Raw genomic sequence first — 20,503 nt, forward strand, 5'->3', positions numbered from 1 at the left:
ATCTTCCAACTCTTCTAGTGCCTTGTGGAGCCCAGTTCAAAATTTGGTGAAGTAGTCTCTCTTGGGGAGTACAAAGAGCTTGCTCAAACCATCTCCATGAATCCTTCATCATGATATCATTCATGTATTGCACTAGAGTAATCTCTCCTATAACTTCATTTCTAATCCTGTCCTGTCATTTAACTCCCAATACCCTTCAGAGGGCTTTGTTCTCAAATTTACTGAATCTATTGGATATTGTTTCATTGTCATACCACGACTCATGTCCATATTGTAGTACCAATCTCACTAAACTGATGTATAGTCTGATTTTTATATGTAATTTTAGGTGATTTAATTTCCAAATTTTCCTACATAACATCCATAACAACACATTCCTTTGATAAGATTCCATTAACATTAACTTTGCACTTGCTATGTTAATGAACAGACAATCAAATTCACAAATTTAAGAGAAATTGCATAATAACGCTGGACTCTCCACAAAATTGGCCGGAGCACACCATCAAAGGCTTTTTCATAGTTCACAAAGGACATAAAAAGTGGATTTCTATATTCTACACGTCTCAAAATGAAAATTTGGTCAGTGTAACTTCTAAATTTTCAAAATCCTGTTTGTTCACTTGTTTTTCATAAATCTTTCTCTCCAGTCTCTTTGAGAATAAGCATATTTTCATAACATCTGACATAAGTGTTAAGCCTCTGTGAATATTGCAATCAGTCAGATCTTCTTTTTGCCATTTTCACCAACACTCATAAAACCCATTCATCAGGTTTTGCCTCTTCATGCCACATTGTACAAAATAATATCTTAAGTATTCTGGTGTCACTTCATTTTCGGCCATTATGATCTTGGCAATTATTCCATCATATCCAGGGGCTTTCTATCTCTTTAGTTTTTATAATTATAGCTTTGATTTCAAATACGCTGAATTCATTCATGGGCTCATCAAGGCCCTTCATCAGCTTCAGGTATATCAATCAAATTATTCCTCTTGTATCTCCTATTCATAACCTTACTCAAGTGTTCCAACCAATGCTCTCACTTCAACTTCTGTTGTTATAACAGATCCTTCTCTCTTTTTGATGGGTATATGATTTTTCTTCTTTTCCCCGGTAGATTTCATTAATAATTCTACGAGCAATTCTTGCTCCCTGAATTCATAGCTTTGTCAGCCTCATCTGCTTTACTGTCTAAATATTCTCTCCAGTCATTCCTGGCTTTTCTTTTGACTTTACTATCAATACTGGAACACTTAGTTTGCTCTACCTTGTAATTTTCATTACTTCCTCGAGAACTCTCAATAATCAATTTCTGTATTTGTCTCCTTTTTATAGTATCCCACGTATTATTTGATAACCATGGCTTTCTCCTTGTAACTGCAAGTCCCAAGGCTTCACTACCAACTGATTGATATATATTCTTAATATCACACCATATTTCATTAATTGTCTGCTCTTCATCTCCTAAAGTCTATAAGACTACAAATCGATTCCTACATTCAATAGCAAATGTTTCGCTGTGCTCTACTTCAAGAGGCTTAGTTATATCAAACCTAGGTATTCTATCCACTTTTCTGTTGGGTGCTTTCAGTTTTAATTTCAGTGTGGCAATGAGGAGCTGATGATCACTACTAATGTCTGCATTTTTATAGCTTCTTAAATTTCTCATAGTCCTCCTTCTCTCTTTATTAATGGCAATGTGATCTATTTGATTTTTTTAATTGCCCCATGGTGAACTCCATGTATATTTGTGGATGCCCTTGTGCTGTAAAAGAGCACCCACCATGACAAGATTGTTTGTTGAGCAGAAACTTCTTAAATGTGCTTAAAATTTCTAAATCAGTATATAATATTATCTAAGATGCTGGTACCTAAATTTTAAAGTTGTAAACCATAAGATCATAAAAATACAAACATCTGTGAATATATATATATAATATATATATATATATATATATATATATATATATGTATATATTATATATATACATATATATATATATATATATATATATATATATATATATATATTTCTATATATATATATATATATATATATATATATATGTATATAAGGGATTTTGACGTAGGAAAAATCTATTTCTGGGCGAAGGACCTGTGCCGCCCAGTGAATAAGCTCCATTTAGCACTTATTCTTAGGTAATTTACTGCTAAATATACCAGAGAAAAAATGTAAAGGAGTGCTAGGTTAACTAGCTCGCTCACCTATTGGTGTCGGTATAAAATTGGGCGTATATTCCAGAGGTCCCGCACTATTTAGATTAATCTACGACAGAGAACCCCAATAGAGGAGAGCCGTTCAACCTCACTCGGTACTACTACAATGCATCCGCTCAGAACCCAACTCCTTAGCACCCAAAGTTTGGGGACTCCATGGGAGAGGAGCTGGGAGGGTTCACTGGGCGGCACAGGTCCTTCGCCCAGAAATAGATTTTTCCTACGTCAAAATCCCTTTTCTGGGCTCGAACCTGTGCCGCCCAGTGAATCTATACAAGAGAAAAATGTCACCAAACTTGCAAAATAAAGGAAAAAACATAAGCGTAAGAGAAAAACAGGATGCTTTAATCAGAGATGAGTACCAAAAAACAATTATAAGGGTATCTTAAATATGAACATAAATCCAATAAGGTAGGTATAATAATGCCGTGAGTGATAATATATACAGATACTCAGGAGCATAAAATTTACAAATATAATAACAGTATTCAGGTGCGCGACCAACGAATACAATAGGGTATAAATGAGGCAGGTAAGAGGGAGAGATAAAGAGTCAAGGCATTAACCTGTGAGTTACTCGTGAGTAACTACGCTCCCTGCGGCTACTGTAGAAAATTTTAGGGCTTCCAAATGTTTAAGGTAGTGTTTCTTGAACACTGACGGTGATTTCCACCCTGTATACCTGGAAAGGTCTGTAAAATTCATGTGGTGAAAGAAGTTCACCGAGGTGGCAACCGCCCTGATATCATGTGCAAGAGGAAAAGAGTCAGGGTTAGCTTGTTTAATAAAATACAAAATTTGTTGCCTGATCCCTTTAATAGTAATGGTACCGCCTTGTTCTCTAACGAATAGAGGCCCCGAGGAGTTAGAGGAGGTCCGGGATAGATAAGACCTAAGAGTAGTGACAGGGCACAGCGACGGATCTTGCGTGAGGGGAACAATTTTCCAGGAGGTCCATCTGTTTTGAGGGTCTTCATTCTTAGCCAAAAAGAATTTGTTAGGAGAAAGAAGGACCTCTCCTGAAGGCAGAAAGTCAATATGACCCGGGTCTCTCGACAAGGCTGCCAATTCAGAAATTCTTGCCCCGGAAGCCAAGCTCACTAGGAAAAGTGTTTTCCTGAGAAGGGGCATGTAACCACAAGAACTGTTAATGGTATCAGAAGCCAGTTTGAGTACTGTACGTCATTAAGGAACCAGGTCACCGGGGTAGGACGAGTAACCGGTTTCAGTCTGGCACAAGCTTTCGGAATTGAAGCTAACAAAGAGTCGGTTAAGTCTATGTTAAAACCCACTAGGAAGATCTTTTTCAGAGCCGATTTAATAGTGGTGATAGTATTGGCTGCCAGACCTGATTCTAATAAAGATCTAAAGAAAGTGACTGTAAGGTTCAAGTTCATACAGTTCACGTCTGAGTCTATTAAAAATTTTGCCAACTTTTTAACTGCAGAGTCATACTGACGGATGGTGGAATCCCGTTTATCCGATTCTAGGAACAAGGTGTTTTGAGGATCAATATTGGCACCATGCATAGCCGCAAACTTCATAAAGTCCATAAAGTTAGGGCGCTCTGAATGTTTGAGAAAGCGTACACAACGCGTGTTTGTACTATCTGAGACAGAACCGGATTGGGTATCGGGCGAGGGTATAATCTCAACTCCCGCAGGAGAGGATACCAGTTGCTCTTGGGCCAGTTGGGTGCGACCAAGGCTACTTGTCCCTTGAAGGATCTCAGTTTGTCTAGAACTTTCAGCAAAAGATTCACCGGGGGAAAGAGATAAATCTTTTCCCAGTTGTCCCAATTCTGTGACATGGCGTCTGTGGCGTAAGCCTGAGGGTCTAGATTGGGAGCCACATATACTCTCAATTTGTGGTTGGATTCCGTGGCGAAGAGGTCCACTTGGAGACCGGGAACCTGAGAGAGAATCCACCGAAATGACTTTAGATCGAGTGACCATTCCGATTCTAGAGGGGAGGTCCGGGACAGGGCGTCTGCCACTACATTCCGGACTCCCGCCAGGTGGACAGCTGAAAGATGCCAACGGTTCGAGGCTGCTAGGGAGAATATGGCTACTAGAACATGGTTCAGAGGCCCTGACTTTGACCCGCCTCTGTTGAGGCAGCGGACCACCACTTCGCTGTCGAGGACCAGACGAAGGTGTTGTTTCTTGGGAAGAGCGAGACGTTTCAGGGTTAGAAGAACTGCCATGGCCTCTAGCACATTGATGTGAAAATGGCGGAACAAGGGAGTCCAAAGACCTTGAACTTTCTTGAGCTGAGAATAGCCGCCCCAACCTGATAGGGATGCGTCTGTGTGAATGATTAATTCCGGAGGCGGAAATCGAAGGGGAACTGACTTTGACAGACTGTTTGCTCTTGTCCAAGGAAGAAGTCTTTCCCGTAGAATGGGAGGAAGGCGGACTTTCCTGTCCCGGAGCTTCCGGTTCGCCCTCGAACGCCAGACACGATTGATATCTTTCAATTTTGCCTTCAGAAGAAGATCCGTCACTGAGGCAAACTGAAGGGACCCCAGAATCTTCTCTTGGAGTCGTCTGGAACTTACTTTGTCTTTGAGAAAGCGTTTGGTGTTCCTTGCAATCTCTAACCTCTTGGGTCTGGGAAGACACAGAGTATGAGATATAAGATCCCCTTGCAGGCCGAGCCATTGGAACTTCGATTTTGGAAGAAGACGGGACTTCTTGAAGTTGATCTGGAAGCCTAGAGATTGAAGATAATGGATGACTTTGTGAGTGGCTTTTAGGCAATTTTGGGAGGTGTCTGACCAAATGAGCCAGTCGTCCAGATAGGCTACTACTTGAATCCCTTGATTCCTGAGTTCCTGAACAGCGACTTCTGCTAGCTTTGTGAAGATCCTTGGGGCAATGTTGAGCCCGAAAGGCATCACCTTGAAGGAGTAACTTTTGTCCCCTAAGCGAAAGCCTAGGTACGGACGGAAGTGTCTCGCTATCGGGACGTGATAGTAGGCGTCTGTAAGATCGATAGAGGTGGTGACGGCCCCACGGGGAAGTAAGGTCCGCACCTGCGAGACGGTAAGCATTCGAAACTTGTCGCATTGAATGGACAAGTTGAGAAGGGATAGATCTAGAATCACTCTTCTCTTGTCTGAATCCTTCTTCGGGACACTGAACAGCCGACCTTGAAACTTCAGATGTTTCGTTTCTTGTATGGCGTTCTTTTGTAAAAGATCCTGGACAAATTCGACCAGGTCCGGAGTGGAATGTTGACGAAATTTGTTCGGAGGAGGAGGTCCTTGAATCCAACTCCACCCTAGTCCCTTGGAGATGATACTGAACGCCCAGGGACTGAACCTCCATTTGTTGCGGAAGGCATAGAGCCTCCCCCCTACCTGCTGTACCTCAGTATTGGTTTGAGGAGTTGCCTCCACGTCCGCCTCGGAAGTTCTTTCCTCTGCGAAAGGCTCTTCCCCTGCCTTTGTTCTGGTTAGAGCCACGGTGGTAGCCTCTACCTCTACCATAACTCTGGGAAGAGCTATGAGCCTCGTAGGACTGGTTAAAGGCAGGGGAAGTGGCGGAGGCACCAGAAAGCTGGCTCTTAGGTAGCAGAACGGTGACATAGTCATCCGAAGGAGCCCGAGAGGTGGAAGGCTGTGCAGGGGCAACAGAAGATGGAGGAAGAGGCAGCCGGAAGTTGGATGAAGCACTCTGTTGTTGCCTGAACTGGGTGGAGGTATATGGTCTAAGCTTCTTCCTACCCCGGGCTTGATAATTTGCGGGGTCATACTTGCGTTTAGGGGTCAAACCCCAACGGGCTTTAAGGCTCTGATTAACCCTAGTGGCCTCCGCCAAGACTTCCTCTACGAGATCCTCGGGGAAGAGATTTGAACCCCAACAGGAGGACCGGATGAGTTTATTAGGTTCATGCCTAATCGTCGCCTCAGCTAGAACATGCTTGCGACATCTGCGTTTAGCAGTAGCGAAGTCATACAAGTCATAATACAAAGACTGTAACGTAGCCTTGTTGAGAGACTTAAAAATACTCTCCGTATCGTAAGTCAAGGCTATCGACTCCGTGGATGTGGCCAGGTTTAGAGTACGGCCCACACGTAGGCGGGAATCATATTCCTGTTTAATGAGGGATTCCGGGAGACGGGGAAGCTTCTCACTAAACAAGACTGAGGCACAGTCTGCTGCAAGCTTGCCGGAGGTAAAGGTGGTATGGACGTTGTCCCAACACTCAATACCTGAGGGAAGAAGGAGGGAGATTGGATCCACCTCTCGGATGGGAGGCAAGGGCTTCTCCTCCAGAGCATATTGAAAGGCAAGCTCTGCCACCTTATTGACGCATGGAGTCAAGGTGGTCTTGTCCATTAAGAACATCGTAAAGGAGCTTTTATAAGGCGTCAGCATGGTGTTAGTGCAGCCGATGTCATTCAAAAATCTGGCCCAAACAGATTGGGCTTGCTCCTTCGGGAAGATGACCGTCTCTTTGGGGACCTTGTCTAATCGGACTAAAGCTTCCTCGGTAAGTCTGGCATAACCATGAAATGGAAATGCCAGACCCAGAGGAAAGAATTCAAAGTCCTCTAGAGGACGAGTGCCAAGGCCCTCCAGAGTCAACATTCCGTCTGAGAACGGGGAATGAAGAGCCATCCGCCAGGGGTTGTTCTTGGCAAACGGCGGGAGCTTAGAGGCATCCGGTATGAGAGAGCTTTGGACTCTCTCCGGAGCTCCTTGCTCTAAAGCCCCAATTCTCTGACCGAAGTTAGAGAACATCGTGTCCATCCTCGACTGCATCTCCGAAACCAACTTTGCCTGCATCTCCGACACGATGCGAAGCATAGCTGATTCGGAAAGGCCCGGGCTGGCAGCAGGAGGGGCGGAAGGAACTCCCGGGTCGTGAGACTTAGAGGAGGAACCAGAGGTCTTTGAAGACGGGTTCGTACCATGTTTAGAGCCATGAGAAGTCTTGTGAGGCTTGCGAGCTTTGGGTAAGGTCCTTGAAGTAGACTTATCCTTAGGGGGAACCGGGTATGAACGTTGAGACGAATCACGGTCCCCAGAAAATCCAAGAAAAGAAGAGCGATCAGAAGAAGAAGAAAGAGCGGGGCTGAGGATAGGAATCTCAGCGCCGGACACACCTGCCTCACTTACCACCCTACCTGTATCCGGCTCGTCTAGCAACATTGGTTCGACGTCCAGGTTCATGGAGGCAACATTGTCCTCCAGACCTCCGGGGGCGTCCGATGGATCTTGCTCTGGGTCGATGAGACCCGTTATAGTGGCATCAATGTGGGCAATGATGGGAGCTGCCACATGCCTAGCCACAGCAGCTGAAGACTTGGCGTTGGGGTAAACCATGGTGCAGTAGTCCTCAGATAGGACGTACGGCCGCTTAGACTTTACATTCCGGGCAAACCCACCAACCCACACCTTCAGTGTGGCCCGAGCCGCAGACTTTTGCTCCGGGGATGCCTGAAATAATAGTGGGAATTATAAAAGGGAGACTCCCAATGGTCCTTCAAGACCATAGATATCTTACTAATAGTAAATAAAATAAGAAGGCAATATAGCCAACGGGACTCACCGAGTCAGATCCAAGGGTAGTGATGAGGTCGAAGCAAATCACACAGTTATCCGGGTGCCATACCACAACGTCTTCCAGTTGAACCCCACAAGGGGCGTGAGATCGGCAGACGGAGTGGCCACAAGGCTGGTGCAGAACAGCTGCACAGGCCGGCGTCAGACAATGCACCATCTGTAAAAAGAATAGTATATGAGAAACTGTAATTCTCTTAAGTAGGGGCGGGTCTGGAGGACCCGGGCCTAACATAGGTCTAACACAAGATTAGAGCTTAACTGTACTATTCTTTAAGTGGCCTAACATAGGTCTAACACAAGAATAGAGCTTAACTGTACTATTCTTTTAAGTAGGGGCGGGTCCGGAGGACCCGGGCCTAACATAGGTCTAACACAAGATTAGAGCTTAACTGTACTAGTCTTTAAGTAGGGGCGGGTCCGGAGGACCCGGGCCTAACATAGGTCTAACACAAGATTAGAGCTTAACTGTACTTTTTTTTTTTTTTTTTTAAATTTTAATTTTTTTTTTCTTTTTTTTTTTTTTTTTTTTTTAAATAGGGGCGGGTCCGGAGGACCCGGGCCTAACATAGGTCTAACGCAAGGTTAGAGCTTAACTGTAATAGTCTTACATAGGGGCGGGACCGGAGGTCCCGGGCCTAAACATAAGTCTAACTTGAAACTAAAGTATAGCCATCCATTCCGGTCAAGCCGGGAGCATAAAAAAGGATGCAATAACAAGGAATTAAGACACATAGTGTCTGATTTCCCGGGGTGGGGTAGACCCCGGGCCGGGAAATAAAGGTATATTCAATACCAATTCCTTTAGGGACTCCGGGGTAGTGATCTGTCATATATAATCATCATAGGAAATGTTATAAAATAATAGGGGGGCGGAACTGTAACTAAGAACTGCCAATCGAACCCGGAGGGTTTCGTATAACATAAGCCAGAATGAAAAGTGAATATAAAATAGGGTACACCGGGATCCAACTCTGTAGACCGGTGGCCAACCAGACTAGACAGAGACTAAACCGCCGGGCCACCCGGAGGACAAAGTCCATAAACACTTAACTACCCCCTCTAAAAGGAGGGAAGGCAACGGTCCCTTAGTGGAGGGGGGAGAAGCCTAGCCTCCCACCTAGCTAGAGGGGGAGCGTGGGGGAGGATCACGTGATACGAGGCAGCAGGGCTACCAACTGACGATCCCCAACCAGACAGATCAAACGGAGTAATGGCACAAATATTCATTATAATAATAATAATAGCATTAAATATATGAATAAACACATAGAAAATTTTTGGGCAAGGCATGCAACATAAATAATTAAATCACAAAAGACACACCTGATGGCTAAAATAACATTGCCGCCTTAGCACGGTCGGCAGCCATAGCGATACGTAAATGATATCGGCCCAAAAATTGAACCACGAGGATTCTAAACGCTAAATAATGAATATTCACAATAACAAATAATATTTGATAATAAAAATAATACACATAGTAACACCGCAAGTGAAAATTAAAAGCTCTCAAAAACAGGAGTACCAACTGTAGTGAAATCAAGCAAGATCGGTATGAACGAAGAGAATAACTCCTATAATATAAATATTAAACGATCTAGGTTGCTCAAAACACAGTAAAATCCAGCTTGGTACTTAACTTAGACGGTGTCTCCTGGGAAACCGACGAAGAAGCCATAATTCACTAGAAAATATCCAAAATCGAGAGCACCAGAAAAATGCGGGTTACTTTGATCGTTGTGCTAAAAGGAGTTGGGTTCTGAGCGGATGCATTGTAGTAGTACCGAGTGAGGTTGAACGGCTCTCCTCTATTGGGGTTCTCTGTCGTGGATTAATCTAAATAGTGCGGGACCTCTGGAATATACGCCCAATTTTATACCGACACCAATAGGTGAGCGAGCTAGTTAACCTAGCACTCCTTTACATTTTTTCTCTGGTATATTTAGCAGTAAATTACCTAAGAATAAGTGCTAAATGGAGCTTATTCACTGGGCGGCACAGGTTCGAGCCCAGAAATATATTTATATATAATATATATATATATATATATATATATATATATATATATATATATATATATATATATATATATTTATATATATATATATATATATATATATATATTTATATATATATATATATATATATATATATATATATATATATATATATATATATATATATATATATATATATATATATATATATATATATATATATATATATATATATATATATATATATACACATATACATATATATATTTATATATATATATATAAATATATATATTTATATATATATATATATATATATATACATATATATATATATATATATATATATATATATATATACATATATATATATATATATATATATATATATATATATATATATATATCACAAATTTTAAGCAATTTGTATTTTTCCTAACAGTACTTACCTCGAACTACTTTCTTAGGAGTATCTGGGATCTCCTCCCAACCGACCAGAATTTTCTGTAGTTTACCCTACTCCTGTTTTCTATGCAGGGTAACCTCTGGCGGATTGATACGTGCCATGAGGCGACCCAGGGTCAGAGAGCATGCTTGCTCAGGTCTCGATCTCCAGTAAGTTTTTGACAGATAGGTTTCTACTAAGTCCTGTAAGGCACTCGGGGTAGGATGGGCGGCCCATAACCCAAAAGTAGTTCGAGGTAAGTACTGTTAGGAAAAATACAAATTGCTTAAAATTTGTGATTTGTTCCAACACGGAGTACTTACCTCGAACTACTTTCTTAGGAGACTTATACCTTAGGATGTGGGAGTGTCCCTCAGGACCCAGAGACCATGATGAGGAGAGAAAAGGAACCTAGATAGGAGGCTAGGTTCTGCTGACCCCCAAAGGAAAACACAAGAAATAGGGAAAACTACTCAAAAAACTATCTTAGTGTCTAAGTAACTCACCTCTGTAAAAATTCTTGGAGACGTATTCTTTCACTGACGGCGTATCCCATGGCAGTTAAAGGATTTTAGGGTCATTTCAGGGAAGGTAATAGGGGAAAAAAGGGGGGGGGAGTAAGGAAGGAACCTGTGTCTCTTGGACTTACTGTCCGTGGTTTCCCCAGGGCTACACCTTTAAATCTTTTGGAGCGGGGAAATGACGGGACCGAGAGAGAATCCGTCCAGGGACCTCCTCGAACAATCCTTTAAGTAGTGAGTTGTGAAGGTCGACTGACTAGACCATGTACCTGCCCTTAGGATTTGGCCCACTGCCATGTTCTTCTCAAAGGCCAACGAAGTACTTAGCCCTCTAATGTCGTGGGGTCTAGGCTTCCCCGGAAGAGGAACCCCTGCACTACTGTAGGCTCTCATGATCACCTGTCGTAGCCAGAAGGAGATTGCATTCTTGGAGACTGGCTTCTTTACTAGTCCCGAGGAGACGAACAGACTTGATTTCGGGTCGAAGTCTGGCTGTCCTCTCTAAGTACTTCCGTACCGCCCTGACAGGGTACAGAAGCAAGTCCCTCGGGTTGTCCGAACGAGGGATTGCCGGCACTGAGAATCCTTCAAACTTGGGGTCCCAAACTGCTGGATTCGGAGTCTTGGCCACGAAGGATGGTACGAACCTGAAGGTAGCTTCACGCCAGCCCTTCGAGTGTGATACCTCGTACGACAGTCCATGAATCTCCCCTACCCGTTTTGCTGATGCCAGCGCTAACAGAAAAACTGTCTTGAGGGTGAGCTCTCTGTCCAAGATGTCCTTTAGGGGTTCGAAGGGAAGTTCTGACAGTATTTTCAGGACTCTAGCCACGTCCCACTGGGGCACCCTAATGGCCTCAGGGGGGCACGATTGCTCGAAACTCTTGATGAGCATCGAGATATGTCTGGAGGTACCTAGGTCGATGCCCTTCAGGAGGAAGAATTGGCCCAGGGCTGCCCAGACTCCTTTGATGGCTGGGATGGACATGTTTACCTCGTCCCTGCGATAGACCAAGAAGTCCGCTATCTCCGGGATGAAGGCGTGCAATGGCTTGATATTCTTTGAGACGCACCACTTAGTGAAGGTAGCCCATTTTGCCTGGTATACTGCGGCAGACGAACGTCTCAGGTACCCTGACATCCTTGTTGCTGTCTTCGACAAATATCCTTCCTTCCTCAGGAGGCGCTCGATAACCTCCACGCGTGAAGGCAGAGGGACCGAGGGTTTTTGTGGAACCGTTGAAAGTGTGGCTGCCGGAGAAGGTCTGGTCTGTCCGGAAGGGGCCAAGGTGGAAGTCGCGCCAGTTCCTTTAGATCTGCGAACCACTCTCTCTCCGGCCACCAGGGCGCTACCAAAGTCATCCACAGGTTGTCCACTCGCCTCACCCTGTTAAGGACTTGCCTGAGCATCCCGAAAGAAGGGAAGGCGTAAACGTCGAGCTTGTCCCAAGGGTGTTGGAAGGCGTAAACGTCGAGATTGTCCCAAGGGTGTTGGAAGGCGTCCTCGAACGCCGCCTCCGGATCTGGCACAGGAGAACAAAACACGGGGAGCTGTGCGTTCAGTCTCGTGGCGAAGAGGTCTATCACTGGCGAGCCCCACTTCTGAATGAGAGTCTTGGCCACTTCGGGTGCAAGGACCACTCGGATCCTACTACTGAGGCCGTCGGTCAGGACGTTTCTCTTCCCTGGAATGAATCTGGCTGAGATCTTGATGTGCTCTACTTCGGCCCATTCTAGTAACTCCATCGTGAGGTCGCACAGCTCCTTCGATTTCAGTCCTCCTTCTTTCTTTATGTAGGCCACCCCTGTGGCATTGTCGCACATCAGCGCCACGGTGTTTCCTCGGAGCCGATGGACGAACTCTAGGCACGCTCTTCGCACTGCCATAATTTCTAGCACGTTTATGTGCAGGTTCTTCTCCTCGTCTAACCAACTTCCTCTTGCTGTCTTGTCGAGGAAATGAGCACCCCAACCCTCCTTGGATGCGTCCGTGAACAGAAGCATCTCCGGAGGGTCGGCTGCGAAGGGTATTCCCTTGAGGTGGTTCGATCTGTCGTGCCACCATTCTAGGACTTCCTTCGTCTCCGGGGACACCGGGACCACCTTGTGCGGAGAGTCTCTCAGTTCCAGAGCTCCTTCAGGTTCCATTGTATTCCCCTGAGTTTGAGCCTCCCCTGGGGGACCAGCTTCTCTAACGACACGAGGTGGCTTATCAGTCTTTGCCAGTCCTTGGCTCTCCTGGGTTGGCCCGACAGGAAGGGCCGGAGGATCTGATCTAAGTTGTCCAGTCTCTCCGCGGAAGGGAAGGGTCTCGCCAACCGGGAGTCCAGGACCATTCCGAGGTAGTTCATCCAGGTGGAGGGTATCAGTTGGGACTTCTCCAGGTTGAGGATGATACCCCAAGATGTTGCAGAACTACAGGAGCTTTGCGCCTTGCTCCCTCAGTACTTCATCTGAGGCTGAAAGTAACAACCAGTCGTCCAGGTACCGAATCAGGCGGATGCCCTGTTCGTGTGCCCAGGCTGAGACTGTTGCGATGACCCTTGTGAAGACCTGAAGGGCTGTGGACAGACCGAAGCAGAGGGTCTTGAACTGCAACAATTGGGTACCCCATTTTACCCTTAGATACTTCCTGCTGGAGGGGTGAACAGGGATTTGGAAGTATGCGTCCTTGAGGTCTATGGACATCATAAAGTCCTCTTCCCTCAGGGCCGCTAGGACCGACTTTGGGGTGTCCATTTTGAAGTCGGTCTAGCACACGAACCTGTTGAGGGCTGAGAGGTCTATGACTGGTCTCCAGCCCCCTGTCGCTTTCTCCACCAGGAAGAGTCTGCTGTAGAACCCTGGACCGGGGTTCTTGACAGGTTCTATTGCCCCTTTCGCCAGCATCGCAGAGACTTCTTCTTGTAGGGCTGTCCTTCTCAAGGGATCTTTGGGTGCCAACCACCCCGCCTGTAGATCTGGTATCAGAGGTGGGGGGTCCGCCAGGAAGGGCAACCTGTACCCTTCCTTTAGTACTGCTATGGTCCACGGATCTGCTCCGTGGTCTCGCCATGCTTGCCAAGAACGTTTGAGGCATTCCCCCACCTGAGGCTTCGGCAGGAATAGGGGGCCTCTCTCCCTACCTTCTTCAAGAGGCGCGGCCTGAACGCCCTCTTCTGGCGGCCGAATAAGGCGGCCTGAAGGCTGACTGCATAGCAGGAGTTCCTCTACGGGGGGGGGGGGGGCCTGCAAAGATTGAGGCCTGGCCGTAGTAGGGGCATCTCTCCTGGGCTGGCTAGGTGAGGCGCGAGGAGGGAGCGAGACGTCGGAGGGTGGCCTTCTATGGGCAGGTCCTCTCGTTGGAGGAGGTCTGGGCTCTCCTGCATCCTTCAGCTTCCTGACCCTCTTCACTGTCTCCTCCACTGCCTTCAGGGGGAACACTAAGTTGCCCCACAAGGGTAGGTTCCTCAGGGACCTTGCTTCTCTGTCCGGGAGTCTCTTGACGAGCTTGCTCTTCCACAGCCCTCAACTGGCGGCCTGAGCGATAGACTGGTAAGAGAGGAACTTAGGGCCTTACCACCCCCCCCCCCCCCCCCGAGCTAATCAGCTCTTTCAGCAAGGCATGGTTCTCCGGAACTGCAAGATCGTGCGAGGCCTGAAAACCCACCAGTGTGCAGGCCCACCAATCTAGCCACATAGATACGTATACCAGGTCCCTGGCTAGCTCTTCCATCATGGAAGCCTCCGAAGGGAAGAAGCAAACTGGGGCGGTGGTAGCTCTCTCTTCCGCTCCCTGACCCAGGATGGCGACTGCTGGCTCTACCGTATAGGGACCCGCGCGGTACCCTTCGGGAAGGTAGAAACGTCTCTGGGTCTTGAGGCCCTGGAGAAGTTTGGAGGCGCTCTGACTCTTGGGGGCTTCAGCGTGGTTGGCCATGATCCTGTCTACGTGAGCCATACCCAGCCTAACATCCATAGCCAAAGGAAGCGCTAGTGTGGGCCTCTGTTGCATGGGCACATCGACCAGCCTGCTGAGGCCCGAGAGCCAGTCTTCGTCCATGAAGAGCTTAGGCTTGTCCAGCCTGTGATGACGCCTAATGAGGCCTATCACTCTCCTGTAGGCCGAAACTTCTGCGGCCGAACCTTCTACGCCGTCATCTATACTTTCTGTCGGATGTTCCTCTGCTTGTGACGGGGGACCTCCGACGGAGGGTGCCGCTTGGGGAGGAGGCATCTTCCTGGCGTGGTCTAGTCTCGGCGGTTCAGGCAGGAGGACGGGCATCGCCGCTGAGACGGAGGGTTTCGTCCTGGGCCGATCTCTGCCTACGGAGGTCCAGGAGGTTGCGGGCTTGCTCACAGAAGGAAGGTGTCTCTCACGTTCCGGTCGACTCGTTGCTGATTTTGAGGCTGGGACGCGGCTGCCAGACCGAAGGGGCGACTCTCTCCGCTGGCGGATGGAGCCGGAACCTTCGCGGACTTATGCCTGGCCCCTGGGGTCTGAAGAGACAACTCTCTCCGTCGGTCGTACCTGCTGCTGGGGATGTACCTCACTGGCGAGCGAGCCCTTGGGAGCCAGCCCGAGGTGCCCGGAACCGCTGAAGCTTCCAGGAGTTGACTACGTGAGATGACGACCCGCACCCACTCTTCTCTCGGGGAGCAGCTTCTCCTAAACTTCCTCCTGGGGGATCTCGAACACCTCCCAACGTGGCGGGATATGGAACGGGAGCGTGAGCGTGACCGTCTCCTGCGGGACCTATCTCGCCGTCTTCTATGGTCCCTCGGGGCTCCGTCCTCCGAGAAGTAGGAGTAGGCCTCAACCGAGGAGCCCGAAGAATTGTAGGACCTCAATGAAGGGTCTGAGTCGCGCCGCGTTGCTGGTGGGTCCACGCGTTGATCAGCCGGCGACGAAGGCTCCATGAAGATGGACGGGAGCGTAGCTGAAGGCGCTGGAGGGGAGCGGGGAAGCTCCTCGCTGAGGAACCAGCTCTCGAACTCCTCTTCCAGCCTCAAGGGTGATCTGAAGGGCATCTTCGGAGGCGCCCACGCGAGGGGGTCTGACGGCGGCGAGTCCTCCTTCTCGGCGTCACCCTCGGCTGCGGACGTACCTGAAACACATGCCCAAGAGGCGGGAGAAGAGGCTGCAGCAGTCTTTACCCCCATAGGATCGTCCAAAGAGACGGGCCCTGCTTGCACCAGGGCTCCGTCGTCCGAACACATTCCCGTCCCTCCCTCAGGCCCCCCACTTGCCTGGATCGACGACACAACCCCACTATCAGGTAATTCAGACTCCTGGGGAAGGGCCACACTCCTCTTCCCCGCAACTGACTTACCTCGTCCCCTACTCTGGGTAGGGGAAGGCGGCAGAGACACTCTATCCGACGATACGCCGGGCGAAGCAAGAGGCGAAGAGACGCTCGGTTTCCTAGGCGACCTCCTGAAAGACTTCTTTTTCTTGGTGCCGCAACGCGCCCACTACACCTCATTCCAGGACTCGCTCTCCGGACACGTGGCCATAGGGGAACAAACACTGCCCCTACACGAAGAACACAAGGAGTGCGGGTCAACTTCAAGCTTAAAGAAGGCGCCACACGATCTACCAGCCATAGGCCCAGGGCAACGACGGGGATGCTCCATTGCGCACTAGTAAAGCACCACGAGACACAGGAACACAGGGGAAAAGGAAAAGGAATAGCACAAAGGGACCACGTGGAAACCGCGTGGGACACAAAGGGTCGCACTGGGTAAGGAGAGCGCGTCGGGATGTTATCGCGACGCGACCAGAAAACTTACTGGAGATCGAGACCTGAGCAAGCATGCTCTCTGACCCCGGGTCGCCTCATGGCGCGTATCACTCCGCCAGAGGTTACCCCGCATAGAAAACGGGAGTAGGGTAAACTACACAAAATTCTGGTCGGTTGTGAGGAGATCCCAGATACTCCTAAGCAAGTACTGTAGTTTGACATAAGTACTCCGTGTTGGAACAAATATATATTTTATATGTATATATATATATACAGTATATATATATATATATATATATATATATATATATATATATACAGTATATATAGATATATATATATATATATATATATATATATATATATATATATATATTAATTCATAAATTTACATATGCTGTATAATACATATAGTACACACATATATATATATATATATATATATATATATATATATATATATATATATATATAATATATATATATATATACAGTATATATATATATATATATATATATATATATATATATATATTAATTCATAAATTTACATATGCTGTATAATACATAGTGTACACACACATATATATATATATATAATATATATATATATAATATAATATTATATATATATATTATATATATATATATATATATATATATATGTATATACATATATACACACATGCATAATATATATACATATAATATATATACACATATAATTATATATATATATATATATATATATATATATATATATATATATATATATATATATGTATATATATATATATATATAAACACACATGCATAATATATATACATATCATATATATATATATATATATATATATATATATATATATACAAACACATGCATAATATATATACATATCATATATATATATATATATATATATACACATATATATTATATATATATATATATATATATACATATATATATATATATATATATATATATATATGTATATATATATATATATATATATATATATATATATATATATAAATATATATATATATATATATATATATATATATATATATATATATACATATATATATATATATATATATATATATATATATATATATATATATAATATTTCTTTAGGTCTACATGACCTAAAATTCGAGGTGTGATTCTTGATTGCAAATTTACTTTTGAGAAATGCATTTGGTCTGCTTCTTCTATTGCACACACAATTGGCTTATTGAGGAAGTCTTTCAAGATTTTCAGTGATCAATGTATTCTGATATGCTTTAATCCTTTCATTCTGCCTTGTTTCGAATTTTGTTCACGTGTCTGGTCTTCAACTGCTGAATCTCAATTCAATTTGTTGGACAAAATCTTGTGGCCTATTAAATTCCTTATTCCTGATCTTGATATCAATCTCTGGCTCTGTCATTCAGTTATTCTTTATGCTTGTATAAGTTTTTCATAATTCTGACCATCCTTTACATTCAGATCTTCCCAGACTGTGCCATCCTGCGCGTAATACTAAGTATGCAGTTGATTTAATAGTCATACCTTCGCCATCATAAGGTTCAATACTACATAATATTCTGGAAATTTTATTCCAGCTATAACTAGATTGTGGAATTATCTTCCTAGTCAGGCAGTTGAATTGTTGGAACTTCGAAAGTTCAAACTTGCACTGAATATTTTACGTTGAACCATCTGACACAAGACTCTTCATAGTTTATATAAGACAGTGCTATTTTAACACTGTTACTGATCTTAAAATATTCTATATCAATCATTCATTGATTCTCATTCACTGAAATGTAGTTTATTTCATTCGTTCCTTTCCTCACTGGTCTATTTTTCCTGTTGGAGCCCTTGGCCTTATAGCATCCTGCTTTCTAACTAGTGTTGGAGCTTAGTTAATAATAATAATAATAATAATAATAATAATAATAAAAATAATAATATCAATAATAATAACAATAATAATAATACATTACATAAGATACTGGTACCTCATTTTCAAAACTAAAAAAATCATGAAGAGGAAGAATATCTTTCTGTAAATGTTTAGTTTACAGAGTGTTATATATATATATATATATATATATATATATATATATATATATATATATATATATATATATATATATATATATAGTATACATATACAGTTTAGTGTATATAAATATATATGAGTGTGTATGGTTAATTGGATTATGATAAACTAAACAGTATGCATACGATCTTTTCATAATCTGTTTACTTGCTATATGAAAACATTTAACTACATATTATGGAATTTTCATTGTTTTACAGTTCTAATGGAAGTTTCTAAAATGAATTGTTGTAAGTTTTGATACTGCAAACCAAGTACTTCATGGTTAGTTATCTGGTTATTCAATGACAATAACATAAATTCTAGTTCTCTGACAAGAATTCATCTACACGAATCACAGCAAGCAAACCATTGCTACAGTCAATTTATAAATTTTTCTTTGTTTATGAAGTTTCAGTTTAAACACACACACACACACACATCCCTATCAGTGTATGACCACATTCATAAACATGTGCATTCATCCCTAGTTGGTGGACTCCTGAGTAAACCATGTTTATCCTTTAACTGCTAAAATTCAAAAACACTAGGTAGTGTACTTTATATACCTTACCTGCGCAGAAGGCTCATTAGTATCTAAAATGCCCTGTATACACATAACATCCCTCCACATAACTTTTATGCTTCTGGATATCAAGGTTCTTTGGTTCTTATGTCTCTTCAACTCAATTTAGCCAAGAGTTCCTCATTCTACATCTCCTATTCAAAATTCTGAATTACATGTACTTCTTTTCAGTTCAGTTACCTCCTGTGTTTCTACATTAGATAAACACCATAAAACACTCTTGACATTTTCCCAATTTTTTGTTGTACTTGAATATTTACCAACTTCGCCACCTAAATCCCTTTTATTATCTCTTCTCTTTATTCAGCACCCACATTTCACATACATTAAGGAGACCTGGTTCAAAAGCCCCTTTATACATCTCAAATTTTGCTTCCACAGATACAGTTCAAGTTTTTTCTTTTAAATATTTTGCAGGATCCTGCTAACTTAATTACTTCCCCTATTCAATGACAAACCTTTTGACTATTTCTACTATCTGTTAAATTTACCTCTTAAAACACTTAAGGATCAATTCATTCTTGCCAATCCATGTTGACGTACACTGTTCAATCTGCAAACATTTTTATCTAACATTAACTTTGAAGTTTGCTCATTTTCAAACACTTATTTTTTTCTTCAGTCGAGTCTCTGTTGTTTCCCTTTACTGTGTCCCACTAACTAAAATGAATGGCAAAAATCAAACTCTCCTACCTCTATTCACTGCCAATTTTGTTTTTCCACAATTTGCACACCCACTTTTTATCCTCTTTTTCCCCTTATTACTGAATCCTTTAAAAAGATTAAATAGCCTTTGAAATATAACACATTCTTATCTCAAACACACTTTTTTACTAAGCAAATCCTTCCCTTATCTGCATACTGCTTACACAGTCATCAATTGCATTATCAAGACTTCTAACTGCTCTTAACATTCCTTCTTTACTCTGCATCCTCAGCACCCTTCATGTTGGATCTCTATCAGTTGTGCCATAAGTTTTTCCCAAGTATATGCAGCCTTTTCCATGTATTTTCAGAATTCTCATACAACATAGGGATCACTTGGATCACTTGAGTCACCCACTCTTTTTCTTGTCTAAATCTATACTATTTTTAGCCTTTCTGTAATCTGTCTTGCTTTCTAATCCTACCATATATATTCCCTGGCATATATTCTTAATTTCAGTCCCTTCTATCTCCTTTCCTCTTATATAAGTCTTTTCATTCATCTCGCCTTTTCTCTGGGACCTTTCCCTCATCCAAAAATACCAAATGCATCTTGATCCACTACTTACACATTCGCTACCATACCCAGCATATTGCTAGTAATTAATAATTTACA

The 20,503-nt window shown here is 43.6% G+C and overlaps 1 protein-coding gene across 11 annotated transcripts in view; it reads right to left on the reverse strand.

Annotated features, from left to right (window-relative positions):
- Nucleotides 1-20,503, reverse strand: part of Plc21C (Phospholipase C at 21C) — a 935,201-nt gene that overhangs the window by 254,969 nt on the left and 659,729 nt on the right. The window lies entirely within an intron of this gene.

The sequence above is a fragment of the Palaemon carinicauda genome, chromosome 6, assembly GCF_036898095.1.
Source record: "Palaemon carinicauda isolate YSFRI2023 chromosome 6, ASM3689809v2, whole genome shotgun sequence".
Taxonomy (NCBI): domain Eukaryota; kingdom Metazoa; phylum Arthropoda; class Malacostraca; order Decapoda; family Palaemonidae; genus Palaemon; species Palaemon carinicauda.